This window comes from Erithacus rubecula (assembly GCF_903797595.1).
Source record: "Erithacus rubecula genome assembly, chromosome: 12".
Classification (NCBI taxonomy): Eukaryota; Metazoa; Chordata; class Aves; order Passeriformes; family Muscicapidae; genus Erithacus; species Erithacus rubecula.
In genome coordinates, this window is record NC_136664.1 from 19,419,894 (window position 1) to 19,445,381 (window position 25,488).

General features: G+C 47.4%; 1 protein-coding gene across 1 annotated transcript in view; it reads left to right on the forward strand.

The window, feature by feature from the left end:
- The window catches only part of WTIP (WT1 interacting protein), an 82,195-nt gene that overhangs the window by 31,114 nt on the left and 25,593 nt on the right, over positions 1–25,488 (forward strand). The gene's annotated exons all lie outside the window — the stretch shown is intronic.

Consider the following 25,488-nt stretch of genomic DNA (forward strand, 5'->3'; position numbering starts at 1 on the left):
TGATTTGTTTCTGTACATTGTCAGTGTGAGAGAAAAGAGGGTCTAGAGAGAGGACAAGTATTCTGAATATCTTAAGATATTTAGAATCAGAACTAAATATTCTGATTCTTATTGTTTTTACTTTTAGTTTCTGTTAATAAAGTTTTTTTTATACTCTTTAAAGTTTGAGCCTGCTTTGCCTTCCCTCCTAACCCTATCTCACAGCAGGAAATGAGTAAATAATTCTAGTGGGTGCACTAGTGATTTAGATCCACCACATAAATTGGTGCATTGGTCAGGAGATTTCAAATTTCCAAACTCAAACCACTGTAAGTCCAAAGCAGAGTTTTTCCTCTCTACTCAGCTCTGAAATAGGATCAACATGAGTGTAGCTGGGAGGAGAGTGCTGCATTAACTCTTTTGTTTCTCACTGTATTTTGGGCTGTGCAACCCATGGAAAACCCAGAGGGGTTCAGTACAGTGCCAGCAGATCCAGACCCTGGGACCAAGGCATGCAGGTCCTGTCTGTGGGAGCTGCTCCCTCAAGGATGGTGCTGAAAAGGCTTTACAGGAGCTCAAGGGCAAACAGGCAAATGGAGACTTGGCACAGGGCTGCAGCTCATGAGCAGGGAGTTCATCTTGTGACATCCTGTAGGATTCTCACATCTGAGCTGTAGGTTTGGTGCCCACATATAAATGGGTGAGAATAACCACAGAGGGCCCAGAATAACTTAAATAGATGATTGAAGGCTGGAGAAAAGCTAATCATGAGAGCCCAGTGTATTTTGGGTGTCTGAAATTGGGGGAAGGACATGTGGCTGGAGCTTGAGTACATGAACCATAAAACAGCATTAGAAAGTGGTCTCATATGTACTAGGGACAAACACAAGAGAGATCTTTACTGCAGGCTGAAATTACACAATTCAAATAGGAAATCAAAGACAGTTTTGCTGCAATGAGGATGATTAACTGCTGGAACAAAATAGCAAGAGAAGTGGCAGATTCTTTATTATTCTTTGTTTTCAAATTAAGACCAAATGTCCCTTAGGAGAATGTTTTAAGTTGAGCCAAGCTTTAGGTAATTGGGTGATCATTAATGATCTTTGTTAGGTGAGGGGTCACAACACACACACTGGTGCTCCTTCTGAGCCTTTGATAGGAGAGTAGAGAAGTCCATTGGCTCTCTCTGCCTAAACCAGTGTCTATGCTGTAGTTCCTGTGTGTATTTATGTGCTGGTTGGCCCTGGCTGGACCAGGTGCCCACCAAAGCCTCTCCATCCCTGCCCTCCTCAACTGGAGGGGGAGAGGAAATATAAGGAAAGGCTTGTGAGTCAGGATAAGGGCAGGGAGAGCTCCCTCCCCAGTTACTGACACAGAAAAAACCCCAAATCTGTTAGCAACCTCATTAGAGTAGGATAATGGCAGATAAAAACTAAATCTTAAAACACCTTCTCCTCACCCCTCCTTTCTTCCTGAGTTTAACTCTACTCCCAGCTTTGCCCACCTCTCCCAGTGATGCAGGGGAATGGGGGCTGTGCTCAGCTCATCCCAGGTTGTGTCTGCTGCTCCTTCCTCCTCAGGGGAAGGGCTCCTCACACTCCTCCTGTGCTCCAGTGTGGGATCCCTCCCACAGGAGAAAGTGAGTTCCAGGAGCTGCTCCAGCCTGGTCCCTGTCCATGGGTGCAGTCAGTGCTCCAGGAGCTGCTCCAGCCTGGTCCCTGTCCATGGGTGCAGTCAGTGCTCCAGGAGCTGCTCCTGGTCCCTGTCCATGGGTGCAGTCAGTGCTCCAGGAGCTGCTCCTGGTCCCTGTCCATGGGTGCAGTCAGTGCTCCAGGAGCTGCTCCAGCCTGGTCCCTGTCCATGGGTGCAGTCAGTGCTCCAGGAGCTGCTCCTGGTCCCTGTCCATGGGTGCAGTCAGAGCTCCAGGAGCTGCTCCAGCCTGGAGTTCCCTGTGGGTCCCAGCCTCCTTCATCCCCCTGCTCCCATGTGGGCCCTGCAGGGGGTCTCTGCTCCATCCTGGAGCCCCTGGGCTGCAGGGGCTCAGCTGCCTCTCCCTGGCTGCCCCTGGGCTGGGGGAGCCTCAGCTCCAGCCCTGCAGCAGCTCCTGCCCCTCCTGCCCTGGGGCTTTGCAGAGCTGCTCCTCTCACATCTCCTCACTCCCACCAAGCTGCAATTCCATGGGCATTTCCTCCCCCTTCCTAAATGTTCCCCAGAGCTGCTGCCACTGTCACTGATGGGCCCAAATTTGGCTCTGCCAGACCCAGGGGAAGCTTCTGGCAGCTTCTCACAAAGTCACCCCACCACCAAAACCTGGCCATGACATCACAACACAAATTAGAAATGTGAAAATAAGAGCACAGGATTGCCTGTGGTTTTCAATCTTTTTTCCCTCAAATAACAAGAATTATCTGATCTCATCTCCAGCAGTTTTACTTTTTTAGTTTTAATTTCAATAGAATGGTTGTAGAAAATAAAAGGCAATAACCAAAGAACAATAATTTTACACCTGAAGATATCTGATATAGATAAGGGCTCAATACTTAACCAGCTACAATTAAAAAATAAATAAAATAATATTCCAAACCCTTGGGAAAAATTGTGGTTTGGAGACCACTCAGGCTGAAATGTGATAATGAATGATGGAGCCTCCAAGGCCTCATTTCATCACTTGGCAGTGAATGTTTTCAACTCAGCAAAGACAAGTGCAGTTGTGCAGAGAAGTGGAAATTCTGCCTGAGTCAGAGCCCTTTCTTAGGAACCTCTTTGAGATTATCTTCAGTTTCAGTGCCAGGTGCTGTCTGTCAGGGGGTGAAGAGGGCAGTGTGTGCCAGGACAGGTCATCCTGTGCCATCCCAGCAGCTCCCAATGCTGTCCTTTCCCACTCCCACCATTGTTCATCACATCATTTCTGGGGGAGTTGTGTTGCTTGTAATTAAGAGGAAAACTAAAAACTGTCTCTCAGCTTCTGTGGGGGCTCCAGCCTTGCCAGTGTAGAGGTGTAAGGATGGAATGGGGGTTACTGGGGTCTCCTGCAAGTGAAGGTGGTTCCCTCTTTGAGGATATGAATGCAGAAAGATGAAAAAGTATTTCAGGTAAATAAACTGTAAATAAACAGAAGACTTCTGTCCCCTCTAGACATTTTGGTAAAATGCTCAGATGGTAAGTCTCTTAATTGTCTTCCTAGGTTCTGGCGACTTTGGGAAAAACCCTCAGTAATGTATTGATTTAGAGTTGTATAGGATTACGTAAAAAAAAAAAAGGAGATTTCACCAGCAAGCTGAGATTAGAATTAACATGGAAAGGAAGAGTAGATGACTTATTGGGCACATTTATGTACTGCTTTTCTGCCTCTGAGGTGTGTTCAGTGGATGGCTGAGCCTTACTCCCATAACTGAGCAAGTTCAGCATCTCAGATCCTTGCTCTGTCAGTAGATTTTTGCCACATCTCTGCAAACCCCTACAGCCTAAAGCCATGCTCCTTAGATAACTCTTTTTCAGAGGTCAAATAATTCTCTTCAGGTAAGGTAGAAGCCAAAGTGATCTGATTTCCTGAGATCAGGTATTTGAATGTAGATCTTTATTCACAATCTCTTAGGGGAAACAACTGAAGCTTGTTAGGATGGTTTTTAAATGCAGATTCTGTCTCAGTCCTGATATCAATAGAATCCCTTTTAGGCCTTGATTCAGCAAAGCACTTAGATGTGTTTAAATATGTTATATTAGTAATGTAAAATTGCTTTGCTGAACTTTAAATAACATATTAATTCAGGCAACAACATAATCTATCCCTTCTGTTAAGTGTAAAATCTTGGCTTTGGCAGGAGTTCAGTTGCAGATTTTGCTTATGCAAGACAAGAGCTGAAAAATATCTGCCTGAACAGCTCATCATCTAATTCCTCTTGATAGTATTTCAGAGCATGACAGGATTTCTTGAAGGATAATTGCTGTAATGCCAGATTGTTTGTGTGATCTAAGTGCAGGTGAACAGTTGCAGGAATTAATGGACTCTGGTTGATACTCACCGAAGAAGAGAACTCACCAGGTACCTTCAGTTTGCAGATCATAACATAGTCCACAGAGTCTTTTCAGGCTGAAATTTTAATCCAGTGGCAATGATGGCAGAAACTGCAGTAAGATAAATCTTTACAATGAGGAGTATCAGTGCTAGGGGTTTGAAGGCTCTGCTCTCAAAGCTGAGATGTATTTCACCATAAAAACCAGGAACATGTTCTGCTCTCCTACCTGAAAGCAAATACTTGACATCTTTAATTGGAGCTTTTGCTGCTGGTTTTAAGGCACAGAAATCATGGCAAGATCAACCAGAAGCTTGAAGCAAACTGAGCATCACTCAGTGCTACTGGATGTGGATGTCTATGAGTAGGAGGTTGCTCATGTCCCAGACAAGCTCCTTGTGACACTGGAAAGGGTCTTTTGCTGCCCCAAGCAGAACCTTTGTTTGCTCTTGGTGGTAGTATGGCACAGAACATCCTAAGGAAGCTGTGTCTCTTTGGTGTATATTTACAGCAGTTGGTGAGCTTTTAATATACCCAAATTCCCAGTGGAAGGTTTATTTTCAATTCCCATTTGTTCTGTCCCCACAGTGTATTTATAAGTCTGGCATGAGTTGCTGCATCCAAATTGCACACTGCCAGTACTTGCTTTGTAGCTGCAAATTAAATTGTCTGTAAATGTGACTTTCCAAGAAATAAACCAAAATTCAATGTCAAATCTGTGAGCTCTGCAGTATATGTCCCCCAGTGTTAGAGCTGGTAATCACAGTGGTACAAATGTGTGTTTTTGTGTCAGTGGTCACCCTTGGTGCTCATGACTGACTTTTCCTGACTTAGTTGCAGGCCCAGCATCTGTTCATCTTTCTGCAGCCACTTTGCACAGCTCTTCTGGGCAGCAAGGAAGCCCAGTAGGAGCCCTGGAGGGAGAGGGGCTCGTGGCATTGCTGTGCAGGGCTGTCCAGTGACAGGCTCCTGGGCAGCTCATGTCCTTGTGCACCTTTCCCTGCCATTTTCTAGCCACACATTGTTGCACTGGAGCAGGCTGGCATGTTGGGATTTTTGGTTTCTAGCCACACATTGTTGCACTGGAGCAGGCTGGCATGTTGGGATTTTTGGTGTGTGATCCTGCCAGAGGCACTGGCTCATACCTGGTGCTCAGGGGCCGAACTGAGGAGTGATTCAGTGCTGTAGGAACATCCCTGCTGTTATTGCTCATCCCCAACTCTGGCCCATGGTTGGCTTCAGCCTGTGGCCACCTGGATGTTTGGTGGTTTCCAGGCTGTGGCTGGAGCTGGCAGCAGGTCCTGCTGTGCCTGGGGCAGGTGCTTGGAGATGGGATTCCCAGGAAAAGCTGAGTGCTGTGCTAAGGAGGGAGGGTTTGGTGTCTGTGCAGCTGGCTGTGGCTGCTGGGGACTGTCACTGAGAAAGCTCCTGCTGTGCTGCAGGAGGGCAGGGCTCTGCCTGAGTCCCTCTGCATCTCTGGATGAGTTACAGCCTGTGCTCAGCCCCACACTTCCATTTAGCACCCAGCAGGACAGATGGATAAAGCCATTGCAAGCAGCCTCCAGGGCAGAGCTCGGGGCAGGGAGGTGCTGGCTGTAGGAAGGCAGTGGGTGGCAGAGATGACAGCTGGCTTCACATGGTTTGAGCTTCCCTGTGCAAGACTCTGAGCCATGGCTGAGTCTCAGCAAAGGAATGTAATCTTAATTTTAATTAAAAGTCAAATTTGGATACCACCCCATGTAAGAGCCCAAGTATCTTTGGGTACTGAGTGCTAGAAAAATGTTTTATCTTGATCCATTGTTAGTCTGATAATATCCCAGGCTTTAGAAAAACAAAAAGAATGGGGTGGAAAAGGGTCATCAGAAATGTTTGAGATGGGATGGACACAGGAAAGTCTCCTTTATTTAAAATTTACACAGTTGGGTTTTACATTTTAGGAGGCATTTTGTATTTCTCTGCATTGCTGACTGCTGTCCCAGGTAGCCCTGGCCCACAGGGCACCGATCTGTGTGCTGAGCTGGAAATAAAACAGTCCATTGCTGAGTCCCTTCTACAGACTGTGCTCTAAATATTATGTCATTAGATGTTTTCAATTCTGTGACTAATTTAAATCCAATTCAGCTCCAGGAGAGAACCTGTTTTTTAGGAGTGGCTCATCTGGTTGCTTTACTTCCATGGGGATATTCCAGGTATTTAAGATGCATGTTCTTAAAGTTTTTTTTGGGTGGGGGAGTGTGTGTTGGTGCAGTGCCACTGCTCTGAGAGCTGCTTTAGCAGCTGTGGTTGAGCAGGGGGCTCAGCCCCAGGGAAAGGTGGTGGGATCAGCACCTGCCTGACAGGGAACTGGGAAATTCTTCTCTATTCCTGATGATCAGAGGGCATGTGATCAATTGTTGGCTGATGGTTTGTCTCCTTGTTTCCTTGAAAGGCTGTAATTGCATTCTGCTATTAATGATTCCAGCATGAAATACATGGCTTTTGATGGTTGTTTTAATTGGTGGGGGTTGCCTGGCAACTCATGATGGAAATTTTCTTCTGTGCTCATTGACTGACCATAGATGTATTCCTTTCACAACATTTTTGTATTCATAATGTGGAACCATTCACTGACAGCACCTGTGATCCTTTCAAGGGTTGGAAAACACAAAAAATACAAAAAATATGCTCTAATTGAGAAGGTTTCTGTCTCTAAAAACTCCAGAGAACCTAATCATTTTTTTTTTGCATAGTTTTGTGGGTCTGAAATATCACCTATTGTCTAGAGTAACAAGATTTGGTCAAATTTCTCCATTTCCTTATTGGCATCTTTTATCTGCAGGTCGATGGTCTTCTCTGAAACCCTCATCTTTTGGGTGTTCAGTCTTCCCTCCTACTTTTTTTTCCCCCTTTCTTACCTTCCCCTCTAACCATTTAAAATGTTTTCTTGGAACACACCTCAGTTTCTACAAAAGAAGAGATTCTCTTGTGCTGCTGTTAAGTTTGTCTCTCAAAAGGGAAGAAATCCAGATAATCCAGAACAGAGCACAGGCAAGTCACTGACATTGTCAACAGATGTTTCTGTTTCCCATTTCCAGGTTCTGTAATTTTTAAGTGATATCAAAAAACAGGTGGAAGGGAAAAGTGGAGAAGATAATGAATTAAAGGAGAAACACAGGATTGATTTCCTGTAATTCTGTTGATCTGTTTCTCCTGTATGTTGTGCCTGTATATTTTGCCAAGTGCAAAAAATGCTTTAGTGGTGTCCTTGATCTTTGCTCATCTGAAAACTAAACCTGCAGACTAAACTAAATAATTTCTTATGTAATAGAGATCATCATCAGTTTTTCAACAAAGAGTCAGTTCTATGTCCAAACATGCAGTTAATCAGTTTTGTCCTTTGCAGGGAATCCATTCTCCCACCCACAGCCAAAGATGGTTTATTTCCTGGTGCCTGTCTCAGTACATTTTACCCTCATACCAAACTTGTCCGTGTGTATGAACACATTCAGGCTCTCTGCTCAGCCTGTCCTAAAGCCATGTATCACCTGGATGCTCTCCTGGCACCTGGGGGATTCTCCACCTTTTCTTTGCCCTGGGGTTGATCTCACCCTTGCTGCTCTGACTGGCCAAAGTGTGGTCAGTGGGCCACCATTACCTGATTGTTTTCCTGGTGTGAAGAATCGAACTTTAGTTTTGTCTCTTATGCATCCTGTGGGAAGTTTTCCATTCCCCATGTGCTGTCTTTTTTCTTTTTCCTGCCTGCATTTGCTCTGATGTGTCTGCTCTGCTACTGAGGAATTCAAACTTTCTTACTATTTCTGTGTGGGCATCTTTTGTTTCCCATCTCAGGCACAATGGATGACTTTAGTCAAGATTTTAACTGCATGTCAGTACCTTTTCCTCCAGAATATAGTGAGCTCCTCTGGCACTGTTTGAAGTCTTGCTGTACCCTGGTAATTTCCTGTTTTGATTTGTTATGAGAGTCTTTTGCTTTTCCTGGAATTCCCAGTGTCTAAGGACTGCTGGCAGTTCATCATCCCCATATCAAGGAGGCAGGATTACACCACTTTGCAGCCATGGAAACTTCAGTCTGTTCTTCCTCACCAGCAAAGCTCCTTCTCAGAACTTACAGTTTTTTATTCTCATTCCTGTTACTTTTTCCTGCTGTTTCTAGTCTTGGACGTGCTGCTGTCATTCCCTGGTGACAGTGCAGGGACAGGTCCCCTCCCCTCCTGCCAGGCCAGCTCCAGGCCAGCTCTGCAAGCCCAGCCTAACCAGGACTGCAGCTCTGAGCAGAGGACACAGCATGATCAGGAAATCTGGGTTTTGCTGCTTTTGTTGCCTTCACCTCCTGTGCTGTCGACAGGAGGGCTTTGCTCCTCAGCCATGCCCCCTGTCCAGGCTGGGTTACAAACTCATCCTTAATTCTTGTTAACTGCTTATTTCCAGGGAGAGTTGTATGGCCTGAAAACACATTAAAGTTCTCATCAGAAAGCAGCCTGCGTTTTACCTTGCAAATTCATTTTACAGATCAAAGATTTCTACTGCCACTCTTCACCTTAAGGATGCTTTGACTTCTTGTGGGTCTAGAAAACCTCTTTCCCATAAGAATCTTGCCATGTACAAAACAAAATATGGATTTTTTTTTTTTTTTGGTGAAGCTTGTCTTCACACTTATAAAATATGCAGTTGCAGACTTCAACACTCTGTGTTTGAAGCTTTCTTCTGGCAGAGGATATTGGCAAATGACAGAGGAGAAATTCTTACTGAGAGGATTGGTAGGTTGGTGGCCACCAAGGGGTGGATGAGCCCAGTGAGGCAGAGGACAGAGTTTTGCTCCGTTTGCATTTCCTTGCCCTCAGATCACTTCACCTGTCTGCCTTGGCCCATGTGGTCATAACCCTTCTCTCCTCCCTCACCTGGCCAATATCTTGAAATTATATGGAGATCTGAGGTGAAAGCACCAGAGAAGGGAGAAGTTTTTTAAATCTTTCAGTAATTATTGTTATATCACCAATAGATGCATTTGCTGGAGGAAACACTTGCAGTGTCTGGCAGCCAAACCATACAGCTGCTACTGCATGCTACTGAAACTAATTACTTGCTCAAATAATGCGTATTTACAGTTTATGGGGGACCAGTTTGAGGATTATATATCATTAAATAAATGGACTAATGCAAGATTTTAAGAAGCCTGCTTTCCCAGCACTGCTCCCAAGAGCCCTTAGTGCCTGGGCCACGTCAAAAGCGTTCCCATTCCTCTGTCCAAGCCCAGCGTTGTGTTTTTAATTTATTTTCAGTATCCAAGGAATGCTGTCTCCAGTATTCAGAGGACTCTAAATCGGATGTGAGACACAAATACACCAGAGGAGCTTATCAGAGAAACAGGCTTGGCGTGAAGCCTACATAAACAACCATAAATTTTTCTCATTTAAATGAGAGGACTCGGGAGGATTGGCTGTTTATAGCAGCAATGGGCTGGCCTTGGGCACCAAGGAAAGGGCTTTAGTAACCCCTGGTATTTGACATGACCTGAATGTTTTGCCTGCTTATAAATTTATTGTTACAGTCTGACCAGCTGGGTTCTGGTAAATTCACTTCTACAGGTGAGAGTTATTTACCAGCAGTGGATGTTTCCTCCTCTCCTTGGACTGCTCAGGAAATTTTAGCTTGTTTTAACCCAGGTAATGAAGAGCTCTTGTTTCCAACCACCCCTCACTGCTTTACTCCCTTAAAACACAGAACAGGAAGAAACTCAGTAAATTCAATCTTGGCCAGAAAGCTATTTTTTTCCCTTGCTTCCAATAAATATCTCATTTCCTGAAAATCTCAACTTTGACCAAAACTTCTGGGACTTTCTAGATTTATCATCACTCCTGGCCAAATCCAGTTTCAGTTAGTGCTGGGGTAGTCTTGAGTTCATGGAGGGCAGTGTGAGCTCTGGGCTGGGCAGCAGGAGCTTGCTTCCATCACACTGACACTAATCCTGTGGTTTGCCCCAGGTGAGTCTCTTCCCTGGACTGTATAAAAAAACATGTAATTTTGCAATATGGCTTTGATTCTGAGCACCATGCCAGAAACAGTAAGGCATTATTTTATCGTTTTGTTGTGAAATTCCTATTATTTTACCAGTGTGAACCCTACACACTGCACTGAGCTGATGCAAGTAAAAATAAGCAACTGTCATGCTTGCAAACTTCCCACAGTCTTGAGCTAGGTACAGTAAATGCTTTCTGAAAAGAAGCCTGAAGCAGACCCCCTGTGGCCTCACCAGTGGTCAGCCCATGCTGCATTTGAGGCTATGGGAGAGAGGCAAAAAGGACAATATAACATAGTTCTTCATGTAATGGAGAAGCAAAAGAGAGCTTTATTTAAAAAACACTACAGTTATATAGGGTAGTTTGTGCAAAACAGAATAGAAAAGGCTCATTGGTCCAAGAAGGCAACACCTCTTTGAAAACATGCTTTCTGCAAAACATCACATCTCCAGCAGGTGTTTAATCATTGTTATAATTCTTTGTCCTTGAGCAGCCTGAGAAATCCAGGGCTTCAAGGCTGCTTTTCCCTGGTTCCCAGCAGTATCCAGCAACATGTCCATCCATATCCAGTGCTTCTCCCTTTGTAGGGATCAGTGTCTCCCTCTGGCAGTTCCCAGGTCTGGTTTCTGATGGAGCTGAGATCCTGTGCTGTGCTATTGATGCTGGGCTGGAAATCAGTGTGGGCTGTCCCCTAAACAGCCCCCTCTTGCTGACCCACTCTCCTAGCTTCAAATTAATGAGGATTATTTCCTTCAAGCAATGAAGAGAGCAGAAGTGTGATAACTTCAGGTGGAGTTCGTGTTTCTCACCTGTCCCAACCATCCCTGGAGGCTTAGGGTACACAGGGATTGAGGGGAAAATGGTGTGAAATTCCTCTGCGAATGGTGTGAGGTTCCTCTGGGAATGGTGTGAGGTTCCTTTGGGAATGGTGTGAGGTTCCTCTGGGAATGGTGTTCAGTGTTTGCTGGACGCATGTGGCACTCGCTCCATTTCTCATGGATACTGGGCACTTGGGAGCAGGTTGTGTCCTGTGGTCATGGGCCAGAGTAACCTCCTACCAGTGTTTTGGGGTTGTGGGTGCTCAGGGCCTTCAGCACTTCATCCACAAAATGGCTGTTCCTGGGTGATGAGTAACCCACCCTTTACAATGAAGTGACAAGAGCATTTCAGTCTCTGTCCTGTGTCCCACAGAGCCAAGTGATGGTGAAGGTGTAGCTTTGGTGTGTTTTTGTGTTTGTGTGTGACATCACTGGAGTGGCCTGGGGGACAGGGAGTGCTGCTCACCCTCTCAAAGCATCTTCTGACCAGTGGTTTTTCAAGTGCTCTGGTCTCCTGCTGCTGTTTGGGAGAGGCATTTTGGGGCAGGAAGGTGCCCAGGAGGCTGTTTGTCCACCATGGCCTCTGCAATGGGGTTGAAAACCCCAAGGGAACCTCCATTGCTTTTGAGGTTACTGGGGCCTTGTAAAGCCAAAATCCCCCATGAGTGCTTTCTGCCTGGTGGTGTTAGGGGCAGGCCTGGAGAACCAGGTTCCAATCTGATGGAGACCCTCCCCCTCCTCTGCCCGTTCATGCCATGGGGTGCTGGTGGCACAGCAGTGATGGCTGTTGGTGATGGGCTCCCTCACTCCTCTGAGCACTGTCCTGCTCTTATTGTCTCACAGGCTCCTTTCATGGGTGCACAAAACCCAGTGCTCCTGTTCTCGGCCCTGTGCACCTCCTTACATGCTGTTACTGCTTCCGGGGGGGTGGCTCAGCTCCAGCCCTGCCATCCCTGCTGCTCCAGCCCTGCCATCCCTGCTGCTCCTGCCCTGCCATCCCTGCTGCTCCCTCTGCTCCAGCCCTGCCATCCCTGCTGCTCCAGCCCTGCCATCCCTGCTGCTCCTGCCCTGCCATCCCTGCTGCTCCCTCTGCTCCAGCCCTGCCATCCCTGCTGCTCCTGCCCTGCCATCCCTCCTGCTCCAGCCCTGCCATCCCTGCTGCTCCTGCCCTGCCATCCCTCCTGCTCCAGCCCTGCCATCCCTGCTGCTCCTGCCCTGCCATCCCTGCTGCTCCCTCCTCCATCTCCTGCAGCCCAGCCTGGGCCAGGCAGCCACCACAGCTGAGGAAGAGTTTCCACAGCACTCCCAGCTCTGGATATCCCGGTAGGCTTGGTCCTTTCTCCTCTCTCCACAGCCCCCAAGCTGATTTTTTTTTTAACCTAAAACCTTCCAGCATTAACCATGTGCTTACCAAACTCCTGTGAACTTGAACTGTGTTTGGAGTAGTGGTAAAAGAGAATGTTGAGCCAGGCAAGAAACAGGCAGGGAATTGGAGGAGAGTCACTTTTAAATTATCTGCTGTAAGCATAATCAGCAGTGCTCTGACTGCAGCCAGCAGGGCTGGCTCTGCTGGGGTGGTGCCAGCACACAGCCACCAACCAACAGCTTCCAGCTCTTCTAGCTGTGCCTGTGCAGAGGGAAAGGTGTCTGATTTAGTGCATATCTAAAAGCAGTCTTCTAGCAGTCGTTTTTGATTGCTCACTGTTGCATCTCAGCAGTTGCCTGTCAGTGTGCTCTAAAACACAAGTGTGCTATGTCCTGACATTAAATTAGATATAGTGACAGAACCTCAGTCACACAACTCCCCTGGCTGCCTGGGTACTCTGCACTGCCACTCTTTCAACTGCACTGCCTGCAAAACTTTTCCTGAAAGTAAAGCAAAAGACTTTATTGAGTGAGTCAGTGGATTACTGACCTTAGGAACCACAGCAGTGTAAATTCAGACCCATGGAAACAATTTGCTGAATCTATATTAACAGTGCAGTGGTCTTTAAAGCAGCAGTCTCCAAAGTGGGGTGCAGGCTCCCCAGAAAAGTGTTCAAGATGATCCTTCAGGGTGCAGGGAGAAAATACTTCACAAGTGGGTGTATAGAACTTATAAATATATAAATGTACATGTATTCAAATGCATGTGCAAGCATTTTTTACTGGTAGGGGAGCACGATCAAAATTTTGGACTAGGGGAAGAAAGCCCAAAGAACACACAGCCACCAGGGCTTGTTCTGCTGATTCCATGAGTTATTTAACAAAGCAGAATGTGTGCACTTGGGAAAATAAGGCTGGAAATCATCTACTTAATCTCTTCAGAAAGTATGTAGGTGAGAGCCAGAGATCATGTTTTCTAAGCCCTGTTTTTGAAGGGATGTTATTTTTTATTACCCTGTTTAGATTCAAGTAGCAAATCATCCCTGTTACAGTGGGCTGGTTTGGGCCCTGCACTGGGGCTCGTTCAGGGAGAGGAGCTGGTGCTGCTGGGGTTTAGGTGATGATGGTGAAGATAACTTGGTTCACACACAGAGATGGCAGCACAGAAGCTGGCAGATCATACAGTGCCTGTGCACTGAAACTTGGAGGAGGGCTCAGTTTGCACAAAGGGGAAAGTCCTTTATCAGTGAAGTTGTGCAGCTGATCCTGTGCAGTTGTGAGTGAATAACTTCGGGGTCACAGGAGCCAGTGCATTTGATGCTTGTGGTTTGCTGTATAGCTGCTTTTTCATATTTGCTTCTAGAGCCTTTTCCTCCTAGCCCAAATGTTGGGCAAGTGAACAGGATATGCAAAACCCTAAAATCAGGGGAAATCAGAAGGAGTGACCAGCTTTGATAGGAGCATGGCTGAAGGCAGAGGTTTGCAGTGTCTTAGTCACTAGTGGCTGTAGTGGAGAGCTGATGTCTCATGCTGGGTAGAGAGGAGAGGAAGGAAGTGGATTTAGCAGAAAATTGATTGCATCTACTTGGGCTCTTTCCAGCTGAATCCTGAGTTAAGTACATTCATCCTGAACTAATCGTTGTGGAGAATTGGCTGAAACCTCACATGCTTCTTAAAAGGAAAGCTAAGCATTAAAGGAACAATATCTTTATTGTACCTGAGTGCCAAAAGAAGTGAGTGTACTGTCAGGAGCTGTACCTATTCAACCCTCTGGCTTGGGAGCTGCTTGTGGGTTTAGTACTAATGTGACCTGTTGCAGGAAGCTGTGGTCAGCACAAATATCAAGGGCAGCCCAAGGAGGGCTGATCTTTGATTAGATTTCAAATTGGCTGAGAAAACCCCAGACCATTACAGTAATTGAGTACAGCTATTATTTTCAGTTGTGTTTTGTTTACAGCAAAGAATACTGGAATATTGTCTAAAACACATATCTCAGGTCCTAGGGAGGGTTTGTTCCAAGTTACCCAGGATAAATCTGAAAAAACATTATTAACATCAGTGTAGTTGTTCACCAGGAGAGTTGTTCTCTGTGCAGAGCTTTCAAAGTTACAGCTAAATAATCTAAACCCAAAGAATGTCCTTCAGGACTTGCAGATGCTTTAATACTCTGTCATTCTGAACTTTTTTTTCACTGTGTACTATCCTCTGACAGTTTTCTTCATGTTTCTGGACCCAAGCACCACTCCCTGACACATTTTCCCATTGTCCCGTGAAGGAAGGGGTTACAGCTGTTGCTCAAGATGTCATTTCTAGGCACCATGGATCTTAACAATCTCACTTTATTGCAAGGATCTATCTCAAGGGAAGGAGGACTGTGCACTGTGAGCTTGGTTTCCCCCCACCACAGGGGGTGCTGGTGGTGCTGGGCATGGACCTGGCTCAGCCCCAGCCCTGCAGCTGGGGGAGGTTCAGCAGCAGGGCCCTTTGATACTGCTCACCCTGCTGCTGACTCACACCCAGGAAGCACCGACTTTGCAAATCCATTCTTGTTCTTGTGAGACAACTGCAGGAGAGAGTTTAGGGAAATTGCTCATCTCCCTCAAGGCTCTCCTGCGTGTTGTCACAGGACTGGGCTGTGTCCACTCCTTGTTTGTATGTTCTGAGAGTGATGCTGCAGCTCATTCCATGCAAAGATGACATTCAGATTTCAGATTTCCCTTCATCTGCTTCAGAGCCTGGCTAAGATGGGACTTCTAGCTGAGCCTGAACCTCAGTGGAGAATAATGACTTGCAGAAACGAACCTGGTAGTGATGGTGAGGGCTCTGCAGTAACCTCAGTCCAACAGCCTTACCCAGCATTTGCTGGCTGTCAGCTGGAGCCTCCAGTGGCTTCTTCCTGCTCTGAATGTTCACATCACACTGAGGACCAAACACCTTTGTTCTTCTTCTTCCTTCTTTTCTTCCTTTAGTCTTTTTGGAATACAGTAGCATCTTTTGGATGTATTCCCATAGGAATTGCCTCCCGTTGTGTTTCTCAGCAGCTCACCCCTCACAAAGGCTGCTCAGGAGCTTGGGGCAGTGCAGAACTCAGGAGGTTGGTCCTGTGTCCCTCAGGGAGATCACACAGTGTGAACTTTGATTCAGGGACTCTGTTCCATGTGTGTGTGAGTGTGTGTGTGTCCATGCCTGTGTTGTACAAAGAAGACCTGAGCAGAGTCTCAGAATGCTGCTAGACAAAATACCAGTTGTGCTGGAGATGTGCATCCCATTCACATCCAGGTGCAGCTGAAGTTCCAGACTTAGACTTACAGAGCTCTTTAGTCTGCTGGTGATGACTGCAGAGGCTGCTGAGTTCTCTAGGATGCAACAGAAGCTTGAGATCAGCAGAGGCTGAAAAGAAAAAAGGGAACCTTTCATACAATACACAGTGAAATTGTGGGACTCTGCCATAGGGACAGCATGGAGGCCAAAAATATAAATGATCTCATAGAGAAATTAGACAAATTAGAGCAGAATTGGTCCAGTGAGGCTATTAAACATAATAGTTATGATGCAACCTGTGGTGCAGAGAGGCCTTAAGTGCTGGCTGCTGGAAGCTGAGAGGTTATTCCTGGGAACACTGCAGCTGTGTGAGCCCTGTTTGCAGTGCTCCTTCCCAATGAACTTCCACTGGTGGCCAGATCTGGAGCCAGGATGGCAGGATGGCTGGATCCTTGTTGCTGACATTGTGGTGGCTCTTGCAGGAGGCTGAATGAGAGCCACCCACCCTGACACAGGGGTAGGGGCCAGCCAGGCTGCTGGGAGGAGTGTCCTGCTGGACTGGGCTGCACTTTGGAGATGGATTTACTCTGCCATAGAATGGGCTGGCACTTGGATCCTGGGATAGTCAGATAAGACAAGTAATCTTTTTAAGTCCTGGCTCACAGGCAGCAGATGGAAAATTGGAATTCTTTGCTGATAACAAGCACGAGGCTGTGGTGGAATGGTGAAAGCTCCCCACAGTGGAAGCTACCTTGGGGGAAGAGCTGTACCCCCTGCCCTCCCAGCTCCCCAGTGGTGGGGAGACCTCTCATGGTTTGGTGGGGGTTCTTTGCACTTATATACCCACCCCTTGGGGAAAAACATTAAATTGAAGTACACTTGGAGCTTTTTTTCTTACATTTTCTTGTTTTGCCACTTGCTGGCTTGTTAAGTAATATATTTTAAGATATATGTTAATATGTAGATCTGAAGTAGCTGTTAGATCAATGCAGGCAATTGCATTTCTGTTTTTAAACATATATTTGGCTTATGTTTTTGCAAACCCTTTTTCAGCATAAGTTCTTCTGTTAGAGCTCTGTGGAAATAATTTGTGTGTTAACCCTGAAATTGATGGGTGGTATGGGATAGAATAAATATGTAAGTGGGAGAGAAAGGAAACATCTGCCAATTTAAACTTCAGCAAATTATATGGAAGCTTGAAAGTATCTGCTAAGTTTATAATAGAGTCTACACAGGAACACCTTGCCAGAGTGCCAGAGGTCAGAGAGTTTCTTGTCCCTGCAGCTTTGGGCAACCTTTTGGTTAAATAACCTGACCAAAGAGTAGGAGGAGACAGAAAGGAAGAGAGAATTCCACACTAGAGTAAACATGGCACGGAGATTATGGATACCCTGCCAAGAAAGGTGGGGTTTTCCAGCAAGGTAACAAAAGATATTAGCTATCCATCTACATAATCCTGCTGGAGGCTGACAGCTGCAGCCAAGCAGCGAGGCTGGGGCAGAAATGTGCCCTCAGCACCCACCTGGGGCTGCAATGGTCTGGGTCCTGCAGGGGTCTGCACTGCAGGGATGCAGGGATGGAGGATGCAGGATGGAGGGATACAGGGATGGAGGGATGCAGGATGGAGGATGCAGGGATGCAGGGATGGAGGGATGCAGGATGCAGGGATACAGGATGCAGGGGGCTGGATGCAGGGATGCAGGGGCTGGATGCAGGGATGCAGGATACAGGGATGCAGGGGGCTGGATGCAGGATGCAGGGATGCAGGGGGCTTGGATGTAGGATGCAGGGGGCTGGATGTAGGATGCAGGGATGCAGGGGACTGGATGCAGGGATGCAGGATGCAGGGATGCAGGATGCAGGGATACAGGGATGGAGGGATGCAGGATGGAGGATGCAGGGATGCAGGGATGGAGGGATGCAGGATGCAGGGATACAGGATGCAGGGGGCTGGATGCAGGGATGCAGGGGGCTGGATGCAGGGATGCAGGGATGCAGGATACAGGGATGCAGGGGGCTGGATGCAGGATGCAGGGGGCTGGATGCAGGGATGCAGGATACAGGGATGCAGGGGGCTGGATGCAGGATGCAGGGATGCAGGGGGCTTGGATGTAGGATGCAGGGGGCTGGATGCAGGGATGCAGGATGCAGGGATGCAGGATACAGGGATGCAGGGATGCAGGATACAGGGATGCAGGGATGCAGGGATGCAGGGGGCTGGATGCAGGGGGCAGGGATGCAGGGGGCTGGATGCAGGGGGCAGGGATGCAGGGATGCAGGGGTGCAGGGATTCCGGGTGGCTGGATGCACCTACTGGGTACAGAGCTGTTCCCTTCCATGCTGTGGCTGCCACAGAGAAACCCCAGGGAAGATAATGAAGTTTTTCACTTCCACATCATGGCAGGTTATGGTAAACTGCAGAGGAGAGTCCCGAGTTCATCTTGTGCTACAAACATTGCAGAATGACAGAGTGCTGTGTGTCCACCTGGACTGTAGCACATGTTGGTGGGTGCACAGTACAGAGTGCCCTTTGTGCCAGGGTGGCACCTGGGCAGCTCTGCCTCCTCCCCAGGGGCTGCACAGGGCAGAGTGTGCCTGGACAGCAGCCCAGAGGGAGATGATCATTGTATCACACAAGAGTGTGCTTTTGTCAGGGTCCAAGTAGGAGCTGGGCAATGGTAACTGGGGGGAAAACAGTTAACTATCATCTGCCTCCCCAGGGCAGAGCAACGAGATGGAGAGTGAGAATGAATGCTGACTTTGTCATTTGCACTGAAGAGCTCAGTTTTGGTGTACAAATATGAATTACTATAGGAACTTAAACTAGAGAATGGTTTCCAATTATTAATTTGAAAATAATTTATTTTGAATAATTTAAAATATTATTTTAAACATTTTTATTGCTTTTTCCAAATCAATATTTCTTGAAATTTAATCTCCTAGTCTCTTTAACGTGTTTGTTCATATCTTGCTGTGTCTGCCTATCTGAAGATAATATTTTATTAGAATCTGTTCACAGACTGAATACTCTTTCCTGAAAGAACCTATGTAAAGGGAGAAAACAATACACATCCTGTACTCCACCTTCATAGGCCTCCAACATACGATGCCACCTTTTGTTTGCAAGAGTTTAAATTTCAAATAAAATCCCAGCATTCTTTTGAAAAAAAGGAAAGGGCCTCTCCCCTGCTTAGATTGTCAAATCCCAGACTAGCCTGGAATTGAATAGGCCAAGTCAGTGACCTCAGGCAGAAAGAATGTTGGTTATTTACGTAGGGCTTCTGCTATTTTAGCAGCAAACCTTTTCTTCTGAAAGGACAATGTATACTGTTTTGTGTTTATGGCCGAGTAAAAAGCTTGTACATTTGAGATTTGCATCGTAATAGCCTCGTAACTCAATATACAGCATCCTCAAAAATAGCAGTGCAAGGCTCTGTTTTGTCTTAGCCAGTGCAGGTCTTTTACAGGCTTTTACAAAAGTTCTCTGAAAAACCGACCTTAAGATTCAGCTGCTTATATGTTTGCTTTGGTGCCTTTTTTTCTTTTTTTTTTTTTTTTTCCCCATGAATTTTGCCCTTTTTTTTTTTAAGCCTAAAACTACACGTGGTTTCTTTAGGAGCTATCAGGTCAGTGCTCAAAATATTTTGATGCATCTCAAGCTAAGCTGTGCCTGCAGCTTGAAACCAGGAAAACGTGTGAGTGTGTGTGTGTGTGTGTGTGTGTGTGTGTGTGTGTGTGCAATCCAGACACTGAGCATTTTTCCTGAAATAATGGGAGATCTTTGCAGGCATTCTGGCCTGGTGGATGAGCCTGCAATTCCAAATGGTTTTTAAAGTGTGCCTTTCTCAATAGATCCAAACCATGAGGAGCTATTGTGTGAGTAAAGCACACATTTAGGATCCAATCCTGCATTCCTTAAAGTCAATGGGAGTCTGATCGTGAAAGGAATGCAGGATTGGGTGCTGGAACAGGGGAGCAAAATAGTGTGCCAGATTGCTTTGAAAAGAAGAATACAGCACATCCACAGTAGCCACTTTTTAGTGTTTCAGATTTCAAACGGCTGGAGTCTGTGAAAAGTGGCTTCTGCCAACATGCAGTATCTTCTATTCAAAGGAATTTGGCATTGATTTTTTTTTTTTCATCCCCTATCTTAAAACCCCTGAAAACCCTAGAAATTCACCCTTTCTTTCACAAAGGCTGAGCATCACGAGGGGAGGGGGCTGTGGCAGGGGGGGGATGGAAGTTTCTCCAAGGCTGGGCTGGAGCTCAGACCCCTCCTGGCACCCTGGCTGTGGTGGCAGCTTCACCACGGGACCCCGGCACGCAGAGCTGTGCTCCGTGCTTTGTGTGCATCCACTGCAGGGGACCGAGGAGAAAAATTTAATTAACAGTTATTGAGAGGCTGAAGCAGCCTCGGTTTGCCCTGCTCGCAATGGGTGGAGAGGCATTTCCCTGTGGAAAGAAAACCTCTGTGCAGAGAGGCAGGGTAACCAGAGGGAGGGATGAGGAACTGCAGGTCCAAACTCACATGTGAGTAAAGAAAGAATGGGAACAAATAAAGAAAAAGTAATAGAAGCTTTTGTTTTCTTTTGGCACATCTTCAATTCCTAGGCAGGCGAACCTTCTGCTTAAAAGGAAACAACTCTCCTGGGTGAAATTCTGCTCCAGTTTTAGTCAGAGGTGTCTGGGCAGAGGAGGTAGCAGTGATGGCTTGTTATTACCTAATGTTTTCAATTATTTATTGTGTTTGTAAAACTTGGTATTTCTCTTGAAGTGTCAGCCCCTGGACTCATCTGGTGACTTAAAATTTAGCTTCCACTGCTCAGGAATAGTAGCAGTCCAACCCCTAGGGGTTTGTGGAGAACTGGTTTGGGTTCTGGAGGTTTCACTTGCCCTTGAGCTGTGTGTGCTGGGGGATTTTCTTCACTGTTAGGGTAGCTGGGAAGTATTTGAGCAAATGTTGTGTATTAATCCTCTGTGTGTGTGTTTACACAGCACTGTAGTCTGAAGGCTTTGGAAAATGCCACTGAAGGTGCTGGGATGAGATGAGAACTGGTGCTGGTATCACAGTCACTGCTGAGATGGCATCTGAAGCAGTTAACAAGCAATTAGGTCCATGTTTAATATTGCTAACTAAAACAGACACAGTTCTTTGGTCAGCCAGGCATGAAGAGCTGGGGCTGCTGCACTCAGGAAGCTGGGCAAGTCATGGACCAGAGCTTCCAGAGCCAGGGATCCTCACTGCCTGTCCCCATCAGCCTTAACACTGACAGTTTGTTAAACGGGAAAAAGGAGGAATCTCAAAGAGAGAAGCAATGTGAGAATTTTAGGGGTTTTTTTCCCTCTAGAAAGAGCTGTTAAAGAAGGATGCTGTGGATGTGTCTTGCTGCTGTGAGACAAGTCAGGAGCTCCTGGGTGCCCCTTTCCCAGCAGGGCATGGCTGTGCTAGGGGCTCTGGCAGGGACAGCCACCCTGCTGGTCCTGCCTGTGACAGACTGCACCCCTCTGCCTGCACCTCTCTACCTGCACAACCATGTCCAGGAATGGCAGCCACTGAAGTGATATTCCACAGTGTTAACTGGGGCTGTTCAGACTGTTAATTAGCTCTGCTGTAATGAATTTCCTGTCTTTAGCAGTCGTACCTACAACTAAATTCTTGGATTGCACTCCATATGGGAAGTTTTAATTACATTTTGTGGCTAAAATAGAATCCTTGTTCCACACAGCTGTGCCATTAGCAATAGCAGGACATTATCAGTCACTTCACTCTTTGTCCCCTCCAACACTGAAACTTTCCCACATGGAGTTAAAAGAGGCAAATCTCTGCTGAGAATACAGGAGAGGGATGCTGGTGGCGAGGGGGTGCTCTGCTGTGGGTTTTCCAGCACGCTGGTGATCTCTGGGATGCTGCAGGCATTATCTGGGAGGCAGGGCTGGGGCTGCAGCATTCCCATGATGTCAGAGGGGAGCTGTTTGTGTTTGAGCAGCGTCAGGCACAGAGACAATGCAGGCTTCTCACATGAACTTGCTTACTCTACACTACCACTAAATCATGATTACCAAAGGGTTGTGTGTTTTCAATCATCAAAGTACTTAAAATATTATAATAATGCTTGGCACTTTTCAACTTCAAAGCAGGCTGCAAGCAGTAATTAGGTCTAATAACCCTGCTGTGACAGTGAGACATTCCTATCTCCTGTCTTACAGGGAGAGGGGGTATCAGCCCCTGATCCAGTTCCATCCATCCTGTGTGAGACAGCACATCTTCCACTGAAGGCTGTGATTGATAAACTGGCCTCCCCACAGGCAAATACTCAGGGGGAGCTCAGAAGGTGCTTTCCAGGCTAGAGGGGAGGGGGCAGGATGCTTCCAGTGCTCTTTTGGGCCATGTCCCCAAGGCTGTAAAACCTGGGCTCATTCACCTTTTGTTCCATGGGGGCCTGGAGCAGCATTTGAAACAGCACTGGAGAAAAGTTTTACTCCATCTTGGCTTCCTGGCTGGTGTGTTTTCACCACCCAGCAAAGTGTTGTGGAGACTGGGGAGAATACTTGTGGACAGCCTGTGTCAACTGGGGGTTATTTTTCCTTTTGCAAGCTGCCTTTGACTTGAATCCTTTGATAAAAGAACAGCTCTCCCATTCCTTCCTTTTAGTTTGTGACATGTAGGAGATAAAAATTGTGTCAAAAGTAATTGATATAGACACATTTAAATATAATAGAGTCTTATAAACCGGTTAAATGTCTAAACCACTGTTAAAAACTTAGAGATGGTTCTGCTTTAATTTTTTTTTTTTTTAAGAGTTCCACAAACCTGCATTCTTTTGGATGTTTGTTGTGAATCACCCGTTGTGATCAGTCCTTGGGACAGAGTCATTTCTAGCTTTCATTTTATTATCTGCTAGATGATCTCGTGGATGTTTGCACTGTTGGCTGGAGTGTTGTGAGGTCTCTGCCCCCCAGCCCGGGTGGTGGGGCTCCCTTGGCCTGCTGCTCACTCCCCTCCAAGGTGGGGGTCAGGGAATGGAAGTTACCTGTTTGTCACTGCAGTGTTCTCTGTGGGAAGGCAAGGCTGAAGAGCACTCAGGGGACAAGGGCTTCTCCCCAAATGCTGCCCAGGGTGGGATGGATGAATTCCCTGCCCTTTCATTCCCTGTGCTGCTGCTCTGCCAGGGTGAAATGGAGCTGCTTCCTCAGTGCTGCTGCTGCAAACTGGTCTGGCAGGGCAGGCGTGCCAAGGTGGGGATCCAGAGCAGGAGGGACCAAGAGCAGTGTTTGTGAAACCCACACTGCTGAACTCTGCTAGGCTGCTCATTGTCATTCTAATGAGCCGCCAGCAAGTTGCATCACGTTTTGTCAGAAGCTCTTGACTTTTTTTGTTTCAATATTATGAAAGCAAATAGTAACCAGGCTTGGCTAGACGCTGCCATTCACAGGAGAGCCAAGCAGCAGAGCCTGTACCAGTGGGCAGGGGGATGTTCCCTTCCCTGGCTGGCCAGGTGCTTGGTTCAGCTGGCTGAAGAAACATCAGGGGGGGTTTAACTCATCATTTCTGCCTAATTGACAGTAACAGATTACAGCTACACAGAACTTGGTGCTGTGCAGGTCCCCGAGTTGCTCCAGGATCTTGAGGGGTGAAATCCCCTTGGAGCTTGGGGCAGGCATCCCAAAATGAAGGTGCTGCACCCACCCTGCTGCCCTGGGCTGGGGGCACCAGCTCTGATCTCCTCAGGGTTCCTCTCTCCCTGGCTGCAATTCCCAGCCCTTCCCTCTCCACTGCAGTTTGCACATGATACCCAGGCACTGTCAGGGTGCTCTGACCATGTTCAGGGCTGTCATTTAGTCAGCCTTTCTGGAGGGCAGTGCAATGTACACTTCTGCCCTTCTTTCTGAAATGCAGGATGTAGAAGCCCATGTGGGCATCCATGGTTGTTTGGGTGGTAACTTGCTGTTTCTTATTTATGAGATAATTATTGTATAGTCCCTGAATGAAATTCTTCTACAGTAAAAGGCCTGACAATCTCATTAATCACTGCTAGTAATAGTCATTATCATGTGAGCAAGCTGCTAGCCTGCTTTATGAGTTCAGGCAAGTCAGTTCCCTAATAGGTATCTTGTTTTCTTCAACATAAAAATGGGGGAAATGGTATTTTCCCTCAGTTTTGAAAGGTGATGTGCTGGGAATGCAGTGTGGTGCAGAGGTGGCAGAGGTAAAGCAGGCAGAGCACCTCTGTGTGCTGGGCTTGTGGGGTGGGCAGAGAGCAGGGACCCTGCAGTGCAGGGCTGGTGGGGACAGTGACAATGGGGCCTGGCAGAGGGATGAGGGGATGGTCTGTGCTCTGTGAGTGTGTGTCAGGGGATGGTCTGTGCTCTGTGTGTGTGTGTGTGTCAGGGGATGGTCTGTGCTCTGTGTGTGTGTGTCGGGGATGGTGTTGCTCTGTGTGTGTGTGTGTGTCAGGGGATGGGTCTGTGCTCTGATGTGTGTGTGTGTGTGTGTGGTGTGTGTCAGGGGATGGTCTGTGCTCTGTGTGTGTGTCAGGGATGGTCTATGCCCTGTGTGTGTTGTCAGGGATGGTCTGTGCTCTGTGTGTGTGTGTGTGTGTCAGGGGGGATGGTCTGTGCTCTGTGTGTGTGTGTGTGTGTCAGGGGATGGTCTGTGCTCTGTGTGTGTCAGGGGATGGTCTGTGCTGCTGTTGCTCTGTGTGTGTGTGTGTGTGTGTGTCTGTGTGTGTGTCAGGATGAATCTGTGGCTCTGTGTGTGTGTGTGTGTCAGGGGATGGTCTGTGCCCTGTGTGTGTGTCAGCGGTGATGGTCTGTGCTCTGTGTGTTGTGTGGTGTGTCAGGGGTGGGTCTGGCCCTGTGTGTGTGTTCAGGGGCTGGTACTGTGCTCTGTGTATGTGTGTGTGTCAGGGAATGTCTGTGCTCTCTGTGTCTGTGTGTGTGTCAGGGGATGGTCTGTGCCCTGTGTGTGTGTCAGGGGATGGTCTGTGCTCTGTGTATGTGTGTGTGTCAGGGGATGGTCTGTGCTCTGTGTGTGTGTGTGTGTCAGGGGATGGTCTGTGCTCTGTGTGTGTGTCAGGGGATGGTCTGTGCTCTGTGTATGTGTGTGTGTCAGGGGATGGTCTGTGCTCTGTGTGTGTGTGTGTGTGTGTGTGTGTGGTCAGGGCTCTTTCCCCAGCAGCAAACTCCCAGCTCTGGGGGAGCACAGGGGAGCTGCTGCATCATCACATCCAAGGCAGGTCCCTCTTCTGGGTTGACACTTCATATCCACCAGCTAAAGACAAGTTGTGTGCCAAGGCTGTGTCTGACAGGAACAACATGTCCTTTACAAAGCCATTCTGGCCTCATTCCTATTTTCCCTTTGTTCCATACACTTTACCTTTCCCTTGTGGGTTTAACTATCAGGAGGGAAGATCTAGATGGGGTTGCTCCCACATCAGTTGAGAGAGGCCCCCAGGTCCCTGGTTGCTGTCCCAGCCCTGTGCCTCGTTCAGGGCATGGCCAGGTTTACCTAAGGCTCTGGGAGGGGATGAGCACATTGCCCATGTCAGCAGGGTCCTGGTCCCCTCCAGAGCCACCGGGCAGCTGGAAAGACAAACAGAGCTGACTCCACCTCCCAGCAGTATGGAGACAAGAGCCCGTGAGACCCACAGCCCAAGAATGTGCACACAAAAGAGGCATTTCCCTCAGCAGGACAGTAAAACCACCAGACAGCCACATGCAGCATGTGATTTCCCAAAAGCACCAGCACAGATCCCAGCTCCTCTGTGCCACACGCTGTTTCCCAGGATCACATCACAGTGGCAACGTGCAAAAGGCGCTTTCAAACACTGGAAATTAATCATATTTTCCTCAACATTGTTTATGGAAACCGTGGGGAGCACTCCTGCCCCTCCATGCTGGCCAGCTGGCTCAGCCAGCATCCAACCCTGTGTGGAGATCAGTGGTGCTCTGCTGGAGCTGGAGGAGAATCCAGGCTGGCTCCATGGAGTGATGCTCCAGCAGTGACCTGGAATGTGCTCACTGTGAGTTCCTCTT